This window comes from Dermochelys coriacea, chromosome 3, assembly GCF_009764565.3.
Source record: "Dermochelys coriacea isolate rDerCor1 chromosome 3, rDerCor1.pri.v4, whole genome shotgun sequence".
In the NCBI taxonomy this organism is placed as follows: Eukaryota; Metazoa; Chordata; order Testudines; family Dermochelyidae; genus Dermochelys; species Dermochelys coriacea.
Genome location: NC_050070.1, coordinates 113,451,657 through 113,474,578, shown reverse-complemented (window position 1 = coordinate 113,474,578; position 22,922 = coordinate 113,451,657). Strand labels below are relative to the sequence as shown.

The 22,922-nt window shown below is 41.0% G+C and overlaps 1 protein-coding gene across 2 annotated transcripts in view; it reads right to left on the bottom strand.

The window, feature by feature from the left end:
* Positions 1 to 22,922, bottom strand: part of SASH1 (SAM and SH3 domain containing 1) — an 866,583-nt gene that overhangs the window by 585,968 nt on the left and 257,693 nt on the right. The gene's annotated exons all lie outside the window — the stretch shown is intronic.

Below are 22,922 nucleotides of genomic sequence, written 5' to 3'. Positions count from 1 at the left end.
TCTCAAACTGTACTGCAGGAGATGAGGCAGGGAAGATCCCAAAGGTTCTTCAGGGATACTCAAAGAACCATCTTACCGACCCTTCCCAGAAGCCCACAGCTGGGTCCAGCCAAAGTGAAGTCATCACATGCTGATTCTATTATGGTCAGCATGTTAAGCTGTCATGTCAGCTATATAATCAGTGTGACTTTAACTAGTGCTAGAAAGATGCTCCTTTGTTTCATCATTACATTACATAAAACAAATGGAGAAGTGAGATAGATCCTGGTACGAAGCCAATATTAGCAAAAACGTTGGCAACACACCATGGATGAGCTGAACTCATGTCATCCAGGAAGAAATAAATGAAAAAAACTGAAATATTCATGAGAGAGACTGCCTTATTGTTTAACTATACTCCATCTGCCTATATGCATCTGTTGTCTCTTGTTTTATGTTTAGATTGTAAGCCCCCTGGGGCAGAGACCATCTTTTTGTTCTGTGTGGGTACACAGCACCTAGTAAGGACAATGGGGACCTGATTCATGAGTAGGGCGCCTACACTTACATAAGGATGGTGCCTAAAGTCCTATGTGTTTCCCAGTGATTTCAGTACAGAATGGGCTTACTCTTATTCCAATTAGTCTTCCATCCAGCCTCTTAACAGAAATGGCAGACAATGGACTAATTTTACTTTTATGTTGACTATGTAATTTAAAAAATGATATGTCTATTTAACCCTAAAGTTATGGGGGGAAAAACACACAGGAATTTTTTCTTTAATCGAAGTACAGCAATTTCAAAAGTTTTTATCTTGGTCTGAAAGGTCTGTTTGCCCCACACATATGGTAGAGTCACGACTTCTTTATCACATCTATATGTTGCTCTCTGTTGAGGGTGAAGCATGGTCAAAAACCATTCAGTTTTAGCCATGGCTGCAGCTAATTTCACTATCAGTAGCTTGAAACAGCAGATGCATTACATATTAGGCAAAAACCCCACCACTGCCAATTCAGTTCACTGCAGTAATCAATATATTTACAATCTGATCAGGCAGCTTGTGACATATCTGTTTATAAATTCTGTAAGTCTCTGCCCTAATACAGAATTTCGGAAGAAGAATTGGAGCATGTTTAAGAGTCGTGTGTGTGTGTATACATATACCCACACACAAACACACACACTTTATATACCTATAAATCTATACTATATATTTGTTTTATATATCTATATCTATCTACATATCTTAGGGCTATAAAGTGATTAAAAATTAATTGTAATTAATTCTGCGATTAATCATATGGTTGAACAATAATAGAATACCATGTATTTAAATATTTTTGGATGTTTTCTATTTTCAAATACAACAATGTATTTTCAAATACATTGTTTTAAATTACAACACAATACAAAGTGTACAGTGCTCACTTCATATTTATTTTTGATTACAAGTATTTGAACTGTAAAAAAAAAGAAATAGTATTTTTCAATTCAACTAATACAAGTACTGTAGTGCAATCGCTTTATCATGAAAGTTGAACTTACAAATGTGGAATTATGTACCAAAAAAAAAAGCTTTAAAGCCTGCAAGTCCACTCAGTTCTACTTCTTATTAGACGAACAAGGTTGTTTACATTTGCAGTAGATAATGCTGCCCTCTTTTTGTTTACAATGTCACCTGAAAGTGAGAACAGGTGTTTTCATGGCATTGTTGTAGCCGCTGTCACAAGATATTTATGTGCCAGATGCGCTAGAGATTCATATGGCCCTCCATGCTTCAACCATCATTCCAGGGGACATGCGTCCATGCTGAGGTTCTGCTCAATAACAATCCAAAGCAGTGCGGACCGACACATGTTCATTTTCATTACCTGAGTCAGATACCACTAGCAGAAGGTTGATTTTCTTTTTTCATGGTTCGGGTTCTGTAGTTTCCGCATTGGAGTGTTCCTCTTTCAAGACTTCTGAAAGCATACTCCACACCTCATCCCTCTCAGATTTTGGAAGGCACTTCAGATTCTTAAACCTTGGGTCGAGTGCTATAGCTATCTTTAGAAATCTCACATCGGTACTTTCTTTGAGTTTTGTGAAATCTGCAGTGAACGTATTCTTAAAATGAGCAACATGTGCTGGGTCATTATCTGAGTATGCTATAACATGAAATATATGGGAGAATGTGGGTAAAACAGAGCAGCGGACATACAGTTCTCCCCCCCCCAAGAGTTCAGTAACAAATGTAGTTAACATATTATTTTTTAACGAGCATCATCAGCATGAAAACATGTTCTCTGGAATGGTGGCCGAAGCATGAAGGGGGATACAAATGTTTAGCATATCTGGCACATAAATACCTTGCAATCCTGGCTACAAGAGTGCCATGCAAATGCTTGTTCTCACTTTCAAGTGGCATTGTAAATAAGAAGAGGGCAGTATTATCTCCTGTAAATGTAAACAAACTTGTTTGTCTTAGAGATTGGCTGAACAAGAAGGAGGACTGAGTGGACTTGTAGGCTCTGAAGTTTACATTTTTTCTTTTTGAGTGCAGTTATGTAACAAAAAAAATCTACATTTGTAAGTTGCTCTTTCACAACAAAGAGATTGCACTACAGTACATGTATGAAAGGAATTGAAAAATAGTATTTCTTTTGTTTATCATTTTTACAGTGCAAATATTTGTAATCAAAAATACTATACACTTTGATTTCAATTACATAACAGACTACAATATATATATGAAAATGTAGAAAAATATACAAAATATTTAATAAATTTCAATTGGTATCATAATGTTTAACAGTGCGATTAAAACTATGATAAATTGTGATTAATTTTTTGAGTTAATCATGTGAGTTAACTGCGATTAATTGACAGCGCTAATTATATGTGTGTGTGTGTGTGTGTGTGTGTGTGTGTATATACACACACACACATACACGTGTGTGTGCATGTGTATAAAAAACAGAGCTAGCCAAACTTGATAAGCAGCTTATGCTATACCACATAAATAACTCATATAGAAGGTTAACAAAACATTGACCTAAATCAGGTAGTTATAGAGCAAATGCCAAGATTCTGTTGTTTCAGCACCTTCCCTATGGTAAAGATGAGAAGAGAATAAGCCCTTCTTATATGTTCTTCTTTACTATGTACCCTTGCAGATGGTCAGAATAGCTGGCTTTCTGGTGTGTGCAGGTATTTTATTCATAAATTACTACCACTTTATTCCTTTCAAGTCAAAAGTAAAATGCCTGAAGCAATACACAAGTGTTTACTGAAAAGCACCCCAGCTACACAAGAATTAATTAGCGAAAATGAAAAGCTAGCTAATTGGTGAATCATAAATTACTTCTGATTTATAGGCAAGTGATGACATCTGAGTTCATTCAGTGTTCAGGTGTTACTGGGATCACAAGTTTACTCTTGTCAATTGCCCACAGACACAGAACCACATGAATGTCACACGTACCACTTGACGCTAATTTTTGCTTCTTTTGTAAATTGGGTAAACATTATAAACAATCAGATAAAGCCATAAAATTAAAGGACTTGCATTAAAGACATTCAATTTATCTCTACTGTTCAACTAGGAAAAAATCTGGTTTTTAAGGCCAATGTAATTAAAAACAGCTTAAAATCTATGGATCTGCTAGGTGTTCTGACAGTGTGAAAAACGTGTCTTTTAATATGATGACACAAGTCCAACAAAAATAATTTTGAATAGTGGTATGTATACACCAATCTGAAGCCCAGTTACTCGTTCTTCAGAAGAGTATTTTCAGTGAAACATAGGTTGCTAAATCACTGAAGCATGTTCAAAAGTTTTATCCCAAATCTCTAAGATGCAAGTCCTGGCTAGGGTCCAGATTCTGTAAACAGTTTCTTATGGAAACAGTCCATTTGACATCTGTTCAACTACTTGCATGGTTAAGAGGAGCAGAATTAGGATAATGCTTTTTACTAAGGAGAGTTACTATGCGTTTCTGACCTGACACAGAAAAAGTATTCAGGGCAACTTTTCAGTTTTCATGACATGCATTTGTATTGCTGATCTGCTAAAAGACTTTATTTTATTTTTACTAAATGATTGAGAAAGTAAGATGGTGCATTTTATTTGCCCGTTCAGCCCTCATCAGGAAGTGACCAAATGCTGAATCAGAAAGTTTTGTAAAAAGCTTCTCCATAAAGCAGTTCTGTACTGGATTAATTCCATTCCACCTTTTTGTTCCTCTTGTTGAATTACTGGGCATGGATTTTTCAAACAAAGCCCTTGCTGCCTACTATTAATCCTTTTGGGTAAGCAAATCAGCAAGACTTTTAATCACTAGGATTGATACAAACACTACTAGTAAAGCATCAGATGCCATCTGCCAATTTCACAACTACCAGATCATGACTAAATGAAAGTACAAGATAAACAGCACAGTACTGAAAGCCACAACTGAATTAAAAATCAGAGCCATGACAGGGGAGATGGATTACTGTTTTATTCTACTATAACCCATCGCATACTTAGATCTGGACATACCATTCCTTTTATGGTATCATAAACTTTAAACAGCAGGTCTAAGCATAAACATATTTCTGCATATTATATGACCCTGGAGCAGTAATGCAGAATCATTCAAATACACCTTTCAAATTATGCTCATTCCCACATTGTCTTGTTTCCTCATTGTCAACAAATTTACCATATCTGCTTAGCAAAGGCATCCATAGTGGGAAACAGCATTTTTGGGAAAGGCACAAGTCTTTTGACACTTCATGCACAGATTCTGTAATTTCTCTCTCTCTCTCTCTCTCTCTCTCTCTCTCTCTCTCTCTCTCTCACACACACACACACACACACACACACACACACACACACACAAAGCAATTTGATACAATATGAATCCCTGCAACATGGCGACTGGTCAGTCTCACAATGGACCAATCACTAAAACCAAATGCATCAAAAAACTGATAATGCCCTCTGCTAAACACAGGGGAAATATATGGGTGTGAAAAGAAGTATTCTTTGCTCCATCCCATTCCATCTGTAACATGAATGGCATTTTTTCCTTTTAATTTTTACTAGGACTGTCAAGCGATTAAAAAAATTAATAGCGATTTATTGCACAATTAATAGTGATTAATAATGTGATTTAAAAAATTAATCATGATTAATCATGCTGCTAATAATAGAATACCATTTATTTAAATATTTTGGATGTTTTCTACATTTTCAAATATATTGCTTTCAATTACTACACAGAATACAAAATGTACAGTGCTCACTTAATATTTATTTTTATGATAAATTGTAAAAAACAAAATATATTATTCAATATTTATTTGAAAAATATTTTTCAATTCACCTAAAACAACTGCTGTAGCGGAATCTTTTTATCATGAAAGTTGAACTTACAAATATAGAATTATGTACAAAAAATTGCATTCAAAAATATAAAACTTTAGATCCTACAAGTCCAATCAGTCCTACTTCTTGTTCAGCCAATTGCTCAGACAAACAAGTTTGTTTACATTTGCAGGAGACAGTGCTGCCCTCTTCTTGTTTACAATGACACCTGAAAGTGAGAAAAGGCATTTTCATGGCACTGTTGAAGCCAGTGTCGCAAGATATTTACGTGCCAGATGCGCTAAAGATTCATATGTCCCTTCATGCTTCAACCACCATTCCATTAGACATGCGTCCATGATGATGATGGGTTCTACTTGATAACAATCCAAATCAGTGTGGACCAACACATGTTCACTTTCATCATCTGAGTCAGATGCCACCAGCAGAAGGTTGATTTTCTTTTTTGGTGGTTCGAGTTCTATAGTTTCTGCATCAGAGTGTTGCTCTTTTAAGACTTCTGAAAGCATGCTCCACACCTCATCTCTCTCAGATTTTGGAAGGCACTTCAGATTTTTAAACTTTGGGTCGAGTATTGTAGCATTCTTTAAAAATCTCACATTGTTACCTGCTTTGTATTTTATCAAATCTGCAGTGAACATGTCCTTAAAATAAACATCATGTGCAGGATCATCATACAAGACTGCTATAACATGAAATATATGGCAGAATGCATGTAAAACAAAGCAGTGGACATATAATTCTCCCCCCAAGGAGTTCAAATTTAATTAACTCATTCTTTTTTTAATGAGCGTCATCACATGGAAGCACGTCCTCTGGAATGGTGGCCGAAGCATGAAGGGGCATGTGAAGCTTTAGCATATCCGGTGCGTAAATACCTTTCAATGCCAGCTACATAAGTGCCTGTTCTTATTTACAATGTCACTTGAAAGTGAGAAGTGGGCAGCATTATCTCCCGTAAATGTAAACAAACTTGTTTCTCTTAGTGATTGGCTGAACAAGAAATAGGACTGAGCAGACTTGTAGGCTCTAAAGTTTTACATTGTTTTGTTTTTGAGTGCAGCTATGTAACAAAAAAATCTGCATTTGTAAGTTGCACTTTCATGAAGAGATTGCACTACAGAAAATGTATGCGGTGAATCAAAAATACTATTTCTTTTGTTTATCATTTTTACAGTGCAAATATTTGTAATAACAATAATGATATAAAGTGAGCACTGTACACTTTGTATTCTTTGTTGTCATGAAATCAATATATTTGAAAATGTAGAAAAGCATCTAAAATATTTTAAAAATTTCAATTGGTATTCTACTGTTAATAGGGCGATTAAAACTGTGATTAATCACGATTAATTTTTTTGAGTTAATGACGAGTTAACTGTGATGAATTGACAGCCCTAATTTTAACAAACATCTATAGAGAATAATGAAAAAAACCCAATAACTATTGTGTTTTGTATTTGTGGGCTACTGGGGATACTATATTGAAGCCTAAACATGTGAGAAAGTTAACATGTCTCTGTATAGTCACAAGTCATAAGAATCAATGTCCACTTCATGCAGAACAAGGATGACATCTGGGGAGAACTGGTTTTGGAGCACAGATGAAAAGCAACAGGAAAGAGTGCTCTGTAACTGCTCCTGAGCCATTGTATGAATCAGACAAAATTAAAGATACTCACCTTGACCTTTCCTAGTTTAAGCTCAAAGACCAACCTACAGAAGCTATCTATCTATTTAATGGTCACAATGAAAAAAGTGAATACGTTAAGCTTTCCAAAATTCTTAAGTACCTAAAGCCCCTTTTGAAACTAGGACTTGGGTGTTTTGAAAACTGAGTCCAAAATCTATTACTAAAGTGGTAGGGTTAACTCCAATTAGAGTTTTGGGCAAATGAAGGTGTAAAGGGGATCTCACTGCAAATGCAACCCTGCAAGCTAGGACACAGCATTGCAGGGGTCTTCTATTCTAGCATTCCCTACGATCTGCCATTCTAATTCTGCAGTGGCCTGCAGCTTCCATGACTCAGGCCTTCAGCCAGTTCAACTTTCCCATTCAATTTCCTTCCAGAGTAACAAAAGCCCAACTAAGAGTCCAAACAAACAAAAGGGTTCTTCAGTTTGCCTTCTGGGCTCAATTCAGACTCTTCTGGGCTACCTTAACATCCTTTCCTGCTCTGTTATGGAGCACTGACTCCTAGGCTTCTTCCCTGGGGTCCTTCATGCTGTCTCTCATTCACTGGAGTTTCCTGCTTCCTGCAGACCCTCCTGCAGCACCTTCCACAGGCACAGAGGCAGATTAAGGCCCTGGACCACAGCAAGTGGGGGAGGCCCTGCTCCACCCCTGCTGCCTGAGGTCCCACACCCTTTCTGTCCCTTCTGCCTGTGACCATGTCCACGGCCCCACCCCATTCCACCCTTCCCCCATGGTCCTGTCCCATTCCGCCCCCTGTGGCTCCTCCCCCCATTCACTGCTTTCTGTCCCCTACACTGCATCCCCAAGACTTGAGTAACTCTGTTCCCCAAGCCACAGCATGGAGAGAGAGCTCCTCCGGTTCTGAACACCCCTGAACACTGAAGACCCCTTCCCCATCCCTGGCCCTGCCCCTTCCCCGAGGCCCCACCCCACCCCTGCCCAACCCTGCCCTGCACCTTCTCAGAGGCCTCGCCCCCACTCACTCCATTCACCCTCCCTCCCTCGCTTGCTTTCCCCACCCTCACTCAATTTCACTGGGCTGAGGCAGGGGATTGGGGCACACGAGGGGGCTCGGGACTGGGGCAGGGAGTTAGGGTGTGGGTGGGGGGGGAGAGCTCCAGCTGGGGGTGTGGGCTCTAAAGTGTGGCTAAGGATGAGTGGGTTGGGGTACAGGAAGGGGCTCTGGGCTGTGGCCGCAGGGTTCAGAGTACGGGAGCGGGTGCAGGCCCGGCTAGGGGGTGGGATCTGCGGTGGGGCTGGAGATGAGGGATTTGGGGTAGAGGATGGGGTTCTGGGCTGTGGCAGAGGGTTGGGGTGTGGGGTCCGATGGGGCTTACCACGGTTCCCAGGAAGCAGCCGCCAGGTCCCTTAGGCACATGGGTGGCCAGGGAGGCTCTGTGTGCTGCCTTCGCACCCACAGGCGCTGCCCCCGCAGCTCCCATTGGTCGCAGTTCCCTGTCAATGGGAGCTGTGGAGCTAGCACTAGGGGCGGGGGCAGTGCGCGGAGGTACTCCTGGGCCACCCACGCACCTAGGGGCTGCAAGGACCTGGCGGCCACTTCCGGGAGCCGCGCAGAGCTAGGGCAGGCAGGGAGCATTCCTTAGTCCCTGGCCCCCACTGTACCACCCACCGGACTTTTAATGGCCCAGTCAGCAGTGCCAACTGGATCCGCCAGGCTCCCTTTTTGACCTGGCATTCTAGTAAAAAACCAGACACCTTGCAACCCTAGGGCTCCAGGTGCTGGGGCTTCCCCTGACCACCCCCCAGCTTCTGCCAGACTTCCAGGCTTCAGCCATCCTGGGGCAGATTTCTGCTGGGGTGTCAATTTTTCTGGGGCCCCTGGGCACGGGCCCTGTGGACCCATTGGATAATGCATCAGTGACAGGCACCTAAAATGCTTCCTCTGAGTTCTCTTGGCCCTTTTTATAAGGCCCAGGTGCTCATTCAGATGTCACCTGACGGCACTAATCCCACCCACTCAAACTGAGCTGAGTGGCAGCTAATTATGGCACAGGTGGGGCAAGTCCCATTTCCCCTAAAAGGGACAGTTTTTCTGCCACAGAAGGGAGATGGTTAGCTAGCAGTTAGGATTGCCACAATGAAACCCAAGGTGACTGGGACTGGGACTGGGACTGGGACTGGGACTGGGACTGGGACTGGGACTGGGACTGGGACTGGGACTGGGACTGGGACTGGGAATAATGCTGGGTATCTAACAAAACAATTGAAGTTTGCATGTGATGAGAAGTACTAGATTTAGGTTAGATATGTGGCAGAATACAGACACAGAATATATGCCTGGAAAGGACTTCCAGAGATCATCTAGTCCATCAACCTTACCCTGAGGCAAGACCAAGTAAATATTGACTGTGATAGGAGTTCTGTGCACAGAAACTGAACTAAATAAAAGGTAAACATCCTTACCCAGCTATGTGGCATCTGTATTTCCTTTTCCCATAAATTTTTCCTACACGTCAGATACCTTCTGACCAATTTGAATGAATTCAAATCAGCAGGGCCAGATGTTATTTACCCAAGGGTACTGAAGGAATTACCTAAAGAAATCTTGGAGCCACTGGCAATAATCTTTGCAAACTCATGGATGACATGAGAGATCCTGGAAAACTGGAGAATGGTTAATGTAGTGCCCATCATTAAAAAAGGGGTAAAGGAGGAGGGGAGAATTATAGACCAATCAGCCTGACTTTGATACCTGGGAAGCTACTAGAGCGATGTATAAAACATTCATTTTGAAAATACCTGGAGGATGAAGGGGTGATCACTAGCATCCAGCCTGGATTTACCAAGAACAAATTATGCCAACCCAGTTTGATTTCCTTTTTTGACAGGGTAACTCTTTTGGTGGATAGGGGAACGCAGTGGACATAATACACCTGAACTTCAGCAAGTCTTTTGACACACAGTCCTACATGACATTCTGACAAGTAAGCTGGAGAAATGCAGACTTGGCAGAACTACCATTAAGTGGATTCATAATTAGTTAAACAACCGGAAACAAAGAGTAACTATTAATCAGATGATGTCAGATTGGAGGGAGGTCTCAAGTGGGATACTACAGGGATCTGTTCTGAGTCCGGTGTCATTTAACATCTTTACAAATTACCTGGATGTAGGAATAGAGAGCATACTGATCAAATTTGCAGCTGACACACAGCTGGGGCAGGTGGGGATTGCCAACATTTTGGAGGACAGAGCTAAAATTCAAAGGGATCTTGATAAATTGGAGAACTGGGCTATAGACAACAAAATGAAATCCGAGAAAGACAAATGTAAGCTGCTACACTTAGGGAAAAAAAACACGTAAAAATGCACAAATACAGAATGGGGGAGAACTGGCTTGGCAGCAGCCCTGCTGAGAAGGATCTGGGAGTTGTGGTGGATCATAACCTCAACATGAGTCAGCAATGCAATGCTGTTGCAAAAAAAGCAAATGCAAGTTTAGGTCGCATTGCCAGAGGCATAGCATGTAAGTCATGAAAGGTGATAGCACTGCTGTACTCAGTGCTGATTAGACCTGAGCTGGAGCACTGTGTTCAATTTTCGTCACTAATGTATAGCAAGGGTGTGTACAAACAAGAAAGGATCCATAGGTGAGCGACAAAGATGATCAAAAGATGGAATATGAGCAAAGGCTGAAGGAACTGGATATGTTCATTTTGGAAAAGAGGAGATTAAGGGGGTCATGATACCAGTCATCAAATATTTGAACGCCTGCCATTAAAAGAGATGGAGAAAAATTGCTCTCTCTTGCCACAGAGGGCAGGACAAGAGGCAATGGGTTCAAACTACAGCACAGCAGGTTTAGATTAAATCTCAGGAAAAACTTCCTAACTGTAAGAACAATAGGACAATGGAACAGACTGCTTAGCAAGGTTGTGGAAGCTCCTTTGCTGGAGGTTTTCAAAAGGAGGAGAGCCATCTGTATTGGATGGTTTAAACACAACAAATCCTGCATCTTGGCAGGGATTAGACTAGATGACCCTTGTAGTCCCTTCAAACCCTATGATTCTGGTAAAGTGAAGTGATTTAAAATACTTATAGTTTGCAGCAGTGAAAGTGTAAAATCCTTAGTGAAAAAACAAGGAGCTTCCAGGTATAATTTTGTAAAATTATGACTGGTTCACCAAGGTCTATAGCTCTTTTAGAGGATTTAAGTAGAGGATGGCCTAGTGCCTGAGAAACCAAAAAAGAGGCTACATGTGAAGGGTGTTTTGCTGTTCTTGGCAGTTTCTACCTTTACAGAGGCTTTACAGTAGCAATTAAGCTCTTGAGCCTCAATTACTGAAGAGAATCAATTATTATGGAGAGCTAGTGAAGTTCATGGACAGCCTCCTCCTGAGAGCCCCCCTTATGGCCAGAGGTGGTTTTGTAGCACCCTGCCCCGTTTCCCCTCCTGAGGGCCCCTTAAGACCTCCACATGTCTTTTCGGTTTAACAATAGAAACAGTTCAAAACAATCCTCAGGGTCCCAATAAAGTCCACCACCACAACAGAAAAAAAGTTCATATTCAGCTCTGGCTCTTTTACCAGCACAGCTCTTCTTTCCGAGTCTGCTCCTCATAAAGACACCACTCCTAGGTCTTTCTAGCCAGAGACTCAGGGACTGGCTATGGCCTCCTTCTCTTGTCCATCTCTCCCTCTTCCGAGGGAGAAGGCAGCATATATACTGCCCTCCTAAGGAGAGCTCTTCCCAGTTGGCTGGGAGAAAGGAGAACGCTGCCCCTCCCTATGCTACATGGCTCCTCGTCCTGGTCCCTTCAAGAGAGTTTCCTGTGTTTTTCCTATCCAGCTACTAATTCCCCAAGACCTCTTCCTCTCTTCTGGCTTCAGCCATTTTCTGAGCCATTGTTTGTTCCAATGTTTCTGGGACAGTGTCTTCTGGCCACCTGTAGGTTTAAAGGGCGAATATACCCTGTAACAAGATAAAATAAAATGTGTTGAAAAATGCTCCAGATGGTATAGGATTATTGGGGAAAATATTCCTGTAATGTTTCTTTTATATTTATTATATGAATTTTTTATTTCCAATATACCTATCATTTAACCTTTATCTGTTTGCCTGTAAAACTCTGACAGCATCTCAAGTATTTAGTTAATTTTGAAGCTTTCCATACCTAAGCTTTGATGTGATAAAGACTTTGGGTAATAAGACTAAGGCAATCATAGCAGAATCCATTTGAATTGTCTGTGATGTCAACATCTACTGAAAAGAAAGGGTGCAGGGCATTAACGAACATTTAAAGAAGGAAGATAAGAAAAAGCTGAGCTCTGTGAACAATTGTAATTGGTATGTGTTTTTCCCTTTTAAAAATACTAAACTATCTATTGGCCCAGTGTAAAAAGTTGAGCCAATGTTTCCAAATGTGCCTAAAGTCAGGCATCCAAATAAGTGGCCTAATTTCCAGAATTGCTAAACAATTAATTTCAGTCAGAACTCTTAGTGATCAGCACGTCTGGCAATTAGGCACCTAACTTTAGGCACCTAAATTTGAAATTATGGCTTTCAGTATCCTATGGACAAATACTAGAAATCCCATATCTCTTTTTTTCGGAGCTCAAGTAAAATTAAATTGATTCTCTCATTCTAGTTGTCAAATTACATTCATCTATAGAGGACATGCAAAAACTACTACAATAAAAATTGGCAGTCCCCACTCAAGAGATGTATAGGACTGAAATGCAAGTTGGTAGCTGCATAGCTGCCCCAAGAGGAGGTTACACCTTTCATTTTATTTTATTTTATTTTTACACAACTGTGCCTGCCTCTAACAAACTGAAGCAAATCAATCAAGTTGGGAAGTAATTAATGGATGCTGACTTCTTTGTACCTGCTGAAGGCATGTCTACATTGTAAGGGCAACCAGTCTTTTTATTTTCATATCGTTTATTACTTATATTGTTGATTTTATTTTTTTTTTACTTAAGCAATAACTGTTGGAGCACAGGGCATTGCCTGGGAATTAATGACCCTTGGGTGAACGGAGATTACTTCCAAGCATTAATCCCATGATTTGATAGGAAATGCCCTTGCTGAGATCATCACTGCTATTTTTACTACTAACATAAAAGATCTTTTAAAAATATTTGTGCTGGTTATGATTTTGACTATTGAACTCCTTCTAAAACCCTTTGAAAGATCCTCCCTGTTGTGCAGGATCTTTCTGAAGACCTCAAGCTCTGTATGCTGGCCATTCACTTTGGCCCATTAAGTCAAGGTTATGATTTTTAATGTTTTGCTGGTGGAAAAATGCCTGCAGCTTTCAGCATCTAAGAGGGGATATGGTTTGTGCTAAATAAGGTCAGCTCACCCATATTTGGACAAAGGCCGCAGCACACCCATGCAAGATATGGTTGCTATTTGGCTGTGTATAACTGGCTTAAATTGTTTTTGTAAACTAATGACACTTGAAGATAATTGGCAGCCAGTACTTAAACAAAACAAAACAGATTCCTGTGTCAAACATTTTAGACAAGTAAAAATACAAAATATAAAATAAAAGTTTTCTCTTCAAAGCTTCCAGGAATAGTCCCAAGTTATTAAATATGTTTTGTCTTTGTAACATCTCTCTCAATGCATTTTGAAAACTAATCTTCACAATACAGGAAAGTCGTAATCCTGCAGACATCTGAAGCACTGGTTCCTTTTTCCCTTTCACTAGATACTGCGGTTGGAGGGCCAAGGAAGGGCTCCTGAGGCACTAAATCCCCTGCACTTCAGCAATGGTGCCCCATTGGGGAGGAGGCCTATCAACCACATGCAGGTGGCAGAGCTAGCTTTCATGAGGAAGAGACTTCCCCCCACCCTTGCAGGGAGATGGAGTTCTAGAGATAGACTTTCACACCTCTCTTCTTTGCTCTGAGATCAAGAATAGCACCAAACTTGGTGTGTCAGCCACTCCCTGCCACCTCTGGAGCCCAAGGAACAATGAGCAGGTATAGGCTGCTGTCCCTATTCTTTTCCTTATTTCTCACTTGTCATGTGTATCCTCTATTTCTGATCACAGTCATTTTTGCAAACACTTCAGAGGTGCTGTTTGGTATGTTATCTTTCTGTGTTTTCATGCTTATGCTAACTCATCATCAGCCTTTCTCACCCTTTATTGCTTTTTCCTCACCCAGTATCAACGTCTTCCATGTCCCTATTACTCTTCCATATACCACCACCACAACCCCTCCCTATCGATATAAGGTACTTATATGGTCCCCAGTACTACAGTATCAGAGTGTCACAAACTTTAATGTATATATCTTCACAAAATTCCTGTGAAGTAGGGAAGTATTATTATGCCATTTTAGGGATGGGGAACATAGGCACAGAGAGGCTAAGTGACTTGCCAAGATCACAGGAGAACTCAAGAGAGAAAAGATTTGAAGCCAGGTCTCCAAAGCCCCAGGCTAGCACCTAATCACTTGACCAGTCTCCTCCTTTTATGCTTTTATTGTCTTCCCAGTCTTGTGCCCATTTCTTCCCACTATTCACATTTATGATTAAAAGAAACATCTCATTTTGGAATTAACATTTTATATAGAGAGAAAGAGTCATGAGCCATATAACTATGCTATCTTATGATCTTGCATTTATAACCCTTTTCAAATATCACCCACTCCTTGGTTTTCTCATGTTTTTCCATAGACTATAAGCTCTTTGGCCAAGAACTAAGGTCTCTCTCTCTCTCTCTCTCTCTCATAACAGGTGTTCTATGAATCCTAACTGATAACCATTTTGCAGATAGGCAAAACTAGACAAAGATATTGAGTAGAGCAGGAAACAGAACGTAGGAGTCCTGACTCAAAGTGCCCTGCTCTAAACCACTATACACCACATCTATCATAGCCAAGATGCCAACAGAAACCATCAGTACAAGGGACAGGGTGCCAGTGAGCGTATGAATAACAATTCTTGTGACTTTCACTCACTTCCAGAACAGAGCTAGCCTCTGGACCTCACGAAGCAGAAATTCAGAGGAACCATAAAATTTTATCCCTTTGCCTTAAAAAGATTCTTTAGAATACGTCTCACTAATCCTCCCTAAAATCATCAGGCCAGCCCTGTGTGCTGTGGTGTGATTATAGTAATCAGGAATTGGTGACATTTTGGAAGAGAGAGGAGCAAATGTTTTTTCACAGGTACACCAAAAAATGGTAGTGCTAGCTTAAGGTCATCTCCTTGTTCTTGAATCACTTTGTAAGTAGAGTGGACATATGAGAGTTTCAATCCCTTTGTGATACCTACATGTGTCTAACAGTTGGTGACTACATGGCACATCAGCTATCAGAAAGTATGTAATTGGTAGCAATTACATTGAGGAAAAATTCCTTAAGAACAAACTTGACAGGTTTACTAGAGTAAAGTGTATTTCACAGGAGCACTGTAAACTGCAGCATTCATCATTGACAGAGATTCACTCTCCATTTTTGTAGCACGCACATTTTAAAAACACAGACAATGCATTTCAGTAGCACTGGTACATCCCTTGTAACATATCTAAACAAACGTCATTGCTACTGAGTCAGGTTATTTGTGATTTACTTGTAAGGGACTGGATACTAGTAAGTAATTAATTTAAAATAATATGTGCATCTTAATAATCTCATTCCTTGTAGTGAACCACTAACAGTACTGCGAAGTCTTTTAAATCTCAAGAGAATGCACTTCCTTTTACTGGTGATTACTACTTAATAAAGCCCCAATGGTTTTGGAAGGATGAATACATCCTCAACTATAAAAACCTTCTGAAGTATGAATTACCATTGTCACAAATTTTAAAATACATTTTTCCACAGTGATTGTGAATAAACTTGAGAAGGGTGCATTTTATGTTATGATAGATCATTTTACAATTGCACTAAATATGTGTCACAACTTGGCCTTATACTCATGTCTCGATAGACCTTGATCTGTTGTACATGAACCCAACTGCTAGATCACACATGCTTCTAAGCTCCCTGGTCTGGGTACTGCCTCATTCCTAATTCTGGGTATCTCAGGCGCACTCCCCAGTGAAGACCCCATATCTGACACCATTCCTGGGCAGTGGGACCTCACAGTCCAGCTGCCTTTAACCTCAAAACCAGTACTTCAGCCTCCTACCCCACCCCACCCCAACCCCCAGTTGCTTATATACACTTCTCAGAGTTCCACCCCTCTGTGGAAGCTTAGTGCTTTTTGCTTAACCCCTTCAGGAACAATGTGACAGACAAGCAAGGAATACAGGTTTAGGAAAGGAATTTCTTAATGACTGACGCTTTACTCTTAACATATCACTCTAGAGAGTTATAGATCTTTGAAAAACAACAAACAATCCTGAATGCAGCCCCCACGTCTGATCTCGCCCCTTCTGTATGTTCTCCGTTTGACCAGTGCCTCTAGGCTAGGCAGCCGTTCCAGCCTCTATTAGCTTGGTCTTGCAAATAGACCAAAGGGGTCTTGGTTGCCCCTTTCTTAAAAAAGTATTCCTCTTCTAAAACAGTCCAGGTACTTTCACAGTCTATTTCCTGCTTTGAGACACGCACGGCGCTCCTCAGCTGTGAATGGGGTAGTGTGGTGTGGCCAGCTGGGATCACACACTCTACCCTGCCCTGCTACCATGCCCCCAGAGTCCTGCATTGGGGCTGAGTGGGAGGTGGCAGCAGAGCAGAGGAGGATGGGGCTGCCCCTTGCCCTCATGGTGATGGGCTGTCCCACCACCTGGCTGCAGGCAGGACGTCCGGGGGCTGTGGGTGCAGGCGGACCCACTCTCCTTGGGGCATCTGGGGGGTGGGGGAAGAGGCAGGGCAGAATGGAGGAAGCATGGGATCTGTTTGCAGTGCCCCAGCCATGCTGCTCTATTGCCTCCAACTCCTGCTGCTCCGAGCCTGTCCATGCAACCTGGCCTGAATCCAACAAGACCCAACAACAACTCAACACTCTCAGCCCATGGTGGGCTATGGCCTAGTCAGGTTCAGCTTGGGCTTTAACATTAGAGCCAAGCAGACCTCTAACTCTGGTGGTAGGTGGAGACAATGCTGGGCACCTGGTGCTAGCTGAATCCTCTTCCTCCTCCTTTGTCTTCAGTGAGACAAAGAACCTGGATACTTGGCCACAAGCAGGAACCATCCCTAGATGCCTTTACTAAGAGATGCTATGCAGTGGGAAGACAGTAGCCTGAGCTAGCCTGTGGTCAGGGAAAGTCCTCTCGAGGTGGACTGCCATTTAAAAATGCTGCTCTTCCCTTTCCCATCTCCCTCCCCCCCTCCACCCTCACACCATTATACTAATAAATAAACTTTTCAAATCTTCTCGCAGGCTTCTAATTTTTTTTTAATTAGCAGTATACTTTTGCCTCCAAGAAATTACAGGTTTCAGAGTAGCAGACGTGTTAGTCTGTATTCGCAAAAAGAAAAGGAGTACCCGTGGCACCTTAGAGACTAACAAATTTATTAGAGCATAAGCTTTCGTGAGCTACAGCTCACTTCATCGGATGCATTTGGTGGAAAAAACAGAGGAGAGATTTATATACACACACACAGAGAACATGAAACAATGGGTTTATCATACACACTGTAAGGAGAGGTTTCAGAGTAGCAGCCGTGTTAGTCTGTATTCGCAAAAAGAAAAGGAGTACTTGTGGCACCTTAGAGACTAACAAATTTATTAGAGCATAAGCTTTCGTGAGAACTGTAAGGAGAGTGATCACTTAAGATAAGCCATCACCAGCAGCAGGGGGGGGAAAGGAGGAAAACCTTTCATGGTGACAAGCAAGGTAGGCTAATTCCAGCAGTTAACAAGAATATCAGAGGAACAGTGGGGGGTGGGGTGGGAGGGAGAAATACCATGGGGAAATAGTTTTACTTTGTGTAATGACTCATCCATTCCCAGTCTCCATTCAAGCCTAAATTAATTGTATCAAGTTTGCAAATTAATTCCAATTCAGCAGTCTCTCGTTGGAGTCTGTTTTTGAAGCTTTTTTGTTGAAGTATAGCCACTCTTAGGTCTGTGATCGAGTGACCAGAGAGATTGAAGTGTTCTCCAACTGGTTTTTGAATGTTATAATTCTTGACGTCTGGTTTGTGTCCATTCATTCTTTTACGTAGAGACTGTCCAGTTTGGCCAATGTACATGGCAGAGGGGCATTGCTGGCACATGATGGCATATATCACATTGGTAGATGCGCAGGTGAACGAGCCTCTGATAGTGTGGCTGATGTGATTAGGCCCTATGATGGTATCCCCTGAATAGATATGTGGATAGAGTTGGCAACGGGCTTTGTTGCAAGGATAGGTTCCTGGGTTAGTGGTTCTGTTGTGTGGTGTGTGGTTGCTGCTGAGTATTTGCTTCAGATTGGGGGGCTGTCTGTAAGCAAGGACTGGTCTGTCTCCCAAGATCTGTGAGAGTGATGGGTCGTCCTTCAGGATAGGTTGTAGATCCTTGATGATGCGTTGGAGAGGTTTTAATTGGGGGCTGAAGGTGATGGCTAGTGGCGTTCTGTTGTTTTCTTTGTTGGGCCTGTCCTGTAGTAGGTGACTTCTGGGTACTCTTCTGGCTCTGTCAATCTGTTTCTTCACTTCAGCAGGTGGGTACTGTAGTTGTAGGAATGCATGATAGAGATCTTGTAGGTGTTTGTCTCTGTCTGAGGGGTTGGAGCAAATGCGGTTATATCGTAGCGCTTGGCTGTAGACAATGGATCGAGTGGTATGATCTGGATGAAAGCTAGAGGCATGTAGGTAGGAATAGCAGTCAGTAGGTTTCCGATATAGGGTGGTGTTTATGTGACCATCGCTTATTAGCACTGTAGTGTCCAGGAAGTGGATCTCTTGTGTGGACTGGTCCAGGCTGAGGTTGATGGTGGAATGGAAATTGTTGAAATCATGGTGGAATTCCTCAAGAACTTCTTTTCCATGGGTCCAGATGATGAAGATGTCATCAATGTAGCACAAGTAGAGTAGGGGCATTAGGGGACGAGAGCTGAGGAAGCGTTGTTCTAAGTCAGCCATAAAAATGTTGGCATAGTGTGGGGCCATGCGGGTACCCATCGCAGTGCCGCTGATTTGAAGGTATACATTGTCACCAAATGTGAAATAGTTATGGGTGAGGACAAAGTCACAAAGTTCAGTCACCAGGTTAGCCGTGACAGTATTGGGGATACTGTTCCTGACGGCTTGTAGTCCATCTTTGTGTGGAATGTTGGTGTAGAGGGCTTCTACATCCATAGTGGCCAGGATGGTGTTTTTAGGAAGATCACCAATGGATTGTAGTTTCCTCAGGAAGTCAGTGGTGTCTCGAAGATAGCTGGGAGTGCTGGTAAGAAATTACAGACACACAGAGCCAGCAAGATAGGGATTCTTCCCAGTACTGTAATCTCCTTGTCATTCCAAAGATATTATATTTTATTTGAAAGCATATCCAAATGCTAAAATGGAAATTAGCACACAACACCATTCAAAATTTAAATATTATAAAATATTATTTTAAATGTAAATTAGGCTGATACACAAGGGCTTCTGTTCAAAAATACTTTGAGTTAAAAAAAGCCCAAGCTTTTCACACTGCAAGCAAAGACTTACATCGAGCCTCTCCTCCACTGAAAAAAAATATGGATTTTAGTTGTAAATTCTTAGACTTGGAAGCTAGCTTTGAGGCTGAAATTCCTGTTTTGCTCTGCCTGAGGCCATACCTACCACTGGAGCAATTTGCAGTCTAGACTGTAAAACTCAATAGTAGGCCTGGATAAATGGCCCAAAATTAATACAGAGGCTTATATTTTCCTAACAGAAAGAACCTTTCCATACAGGCATGGTGTAGATTTCATTGCCAGACTTTTTACGTATATATAGACACACACCAACACACACACAACAAGCAAACTTAAACAAGCAAATTTGAACAACACACATCAACACACACAAGAACAAGCAAATTACAGTTTCCCTGGAGGCAAATACCTCCAAGGAGACATGGGTTGAAGAACTGAAGCTGTAACAATCTGTGCAAAGTAAGCAACAGTAAAATGAATGATGCAGTCAAACCAACAAGCATATTAAGAGTAGGAGATAAAATCCATTCTCAACATCAGAAGCAATCAGTAAAATAATTGGAAGACAGATTTTACATGACTATGTACATCATGTTAAAGAAGAAGAAACTGAAGATATCTGTGGCCTTCATACCACACAATTCTATTTTCTCTGAAACACAGTTCAGAACACAGGTTTCAGAGTAGCAGCCGTGTTAGTCTGTATTTGCAAAAAGAAAATTTTTTTTAGTTTTTCTTTTTAGTTCAGAACACAGTACCTAATAGTTAGAATATAGGGAAAGTGGGCAAGGGAAAAGAGGGAAAAAGTGCTATTTCAATAATTTACTTGGTCCACTTACTACATGACAAGGCATAATGACTTCTATAAATTATGGAAACTTTACTCTTGTAGTAATGATTTGGTAATAAGTCCAAATGCATTGGGGCATGATATAACATCAAAACACTGTAGTCAGTATTAACTGTTATCATCTGGTCCAGAAATTTTTACAGTAAATAACATCTGGTGCAAACAATTAACAATCTACATTTCAGCTGTAAAATGACAAGCCTTTTCAGGCAGATTAGATGCAGCTTGTACAACATTTGTATACTACCCTGAACCAAAGAGTTTAGAGTCAGAGCAGAAGCTTTTTAACATTCAGAAGGGGGAGGGGTGAATGGGAGAATGGTTTGGGCTTTTTCTAGTTTGGAGAGTGTGTTGTACTTCATTGGCTTTGCAATATGACTCAGTTTGCGTTCCAGGATATGAATAATATAGACAGGCTGGGAACTGGATTTACATTAAATGATTTTCTTCTTCAGCCAGCAAAGATTAGTCCAGAAGTAAGTCCCTAGTTACCAGGATTTATGTTTTTAAAGACTATATGCTCCCTACCTATAATCATACCATAGTAGATTTATTTCACTATAAAATCACCTTGCTGAATGGGTCTTCAGAGAAAGGCTTATGGGTCAGTATGTCACGAAAGTGTTCACAACTGCCACTCTCCCCCTTCCCCCCCACCTCTAAAGGCAATTTACTTTTAAAAAGCAAACATTTGATATATTTTCTTTCAAGTTCTTCTAGAACTCAAGTAGAAATCCCTTTTAATTTCAGTACTTCCTTTTGCTGCTACTCTGAAACAAACCAGTAGAGTTAGTGGTTTTACTTAAGGATCACAGGGTTATTCCTAAAGAGAGTAAAATTATAGTCACATTACTGGTCAATTGTACCAGTAATGTAGAATTAGCTTCCTCATCTCCAAACATGACAGAGCTCCCTACAGACAAATCATCTTCTAAACCTGATTTAGCCAATACATTTATTGAAATCAACCCTTTTAAAAACTGTGCCGCTGTTGGTTTGAACACTTCATAACGGCAAAGTAACCAAAGTCACAGTTCTAGCCTGCTGTGTTTCACTAAAGCACCACCGTGAATAAAAATGAGAATGGCAAGAAAAAGAAAAAAAATCGATAGCCAGCTCCCCTGCCTGTCGTAAGTCTAAGAAACTACTGTCTAGGGGGACGCTGATTAGAGACCCATTAAACTGTTACTGTATTAAATAAGTTTCACAATATTCTAGGTTTTTACTGTTTATTTTTAGGCCCCTTGTTTCTAATAACTCCCAAGTACAGAAACTACACTTTACATACAACCACCCCCATTTCTCTCACACATACAAACACAAACACACACAGATTGCATGCCTTCATGACTCTAGCACTCTGCCCCTTGAGTCAATGATTAGGTCACACGGCTATTCTTGGAACAGCACCCATGGTGCTTCAATCAGTAGAAAAACCTAATTCTGGAAAATGATCATCTTTGTACTATAAAGTACAATTCCTCTTTCCAACCTCGGATTCTTCACCCAAAATTCTAATCAAACGCAAATTGGATGTTTCTGGAGGTTTGAAACTATTCAATTTACCTCCCTTCCCAGCACCATTTCCCATTATTCACTTCTTCACATCATAGAAATACCAGGAGAAATGCTACTCTTGTGCGAATGCTGATTAGAAGTAGGAAAGCTTTCTAGCACAATTTTCAGACCCAAGAGGTTCAGATGGTTGAATACACATCCAGACTTTTGAAAACTTATCTGAACTCAACTCAAATGCAAAATGTTTTATTTCAGAGTAGCAGCCGTGTTAGTCTGTATTTGCAAAAAGAAAAGGAGTACTTGTGGCATCGGATGCATCCGATGAAGTGAGCTGTAGCTCACGAAAGCTTATGCTCAAATAAATTTGTTAGTCTCTAAGGTGCCACAAGTACTCCTTTTCTTTTTGCAAAACGTCTTATGTTTCATTCAGCACAAGTACTAAAGGAGACAAAGCTTGACAGTGTAAACATTCCAGCAAGCACCACTTAAAAACAAAGGAAACATCCACACTGGGTTGAGCTTCAAAGAATTATCCAGCCTCTCTCCACCATCATATGGTTGCTGATTCCAAACTTAGCCAATACCGTATCAATTTCTCCAGAGGGTCCAAAAACCCACTGACTGTACATGCCAGATCACAGCCAGCATTATGCATGGGCATGTATGTGTTGACATGTAGGCCTAGAGTTCCAAGCATTCTTCATGTTTCTGTCAAGAGAAATAAAAGCATATATTTGAGGACAGCCCATTTTCATAACTTATTTTTACAGTTGCTTAAAGGTTGTTTTTAACAGCATATGCTCTTGTTAGAGAAACGTGATTGGCTATGCTGCTTGAACAACAAGTTATGAAATTGTAACTGAACCACAAGGCAGGCAAATACAGGGAACATAGTTCATCTCGCAGGTGCAGAGGGAAGCTTGACCACAAATGTGACATTAATATCTGATTGGATAATGCAAGTTCTGTATGTTCCAAAGTGCAAAGGGCAA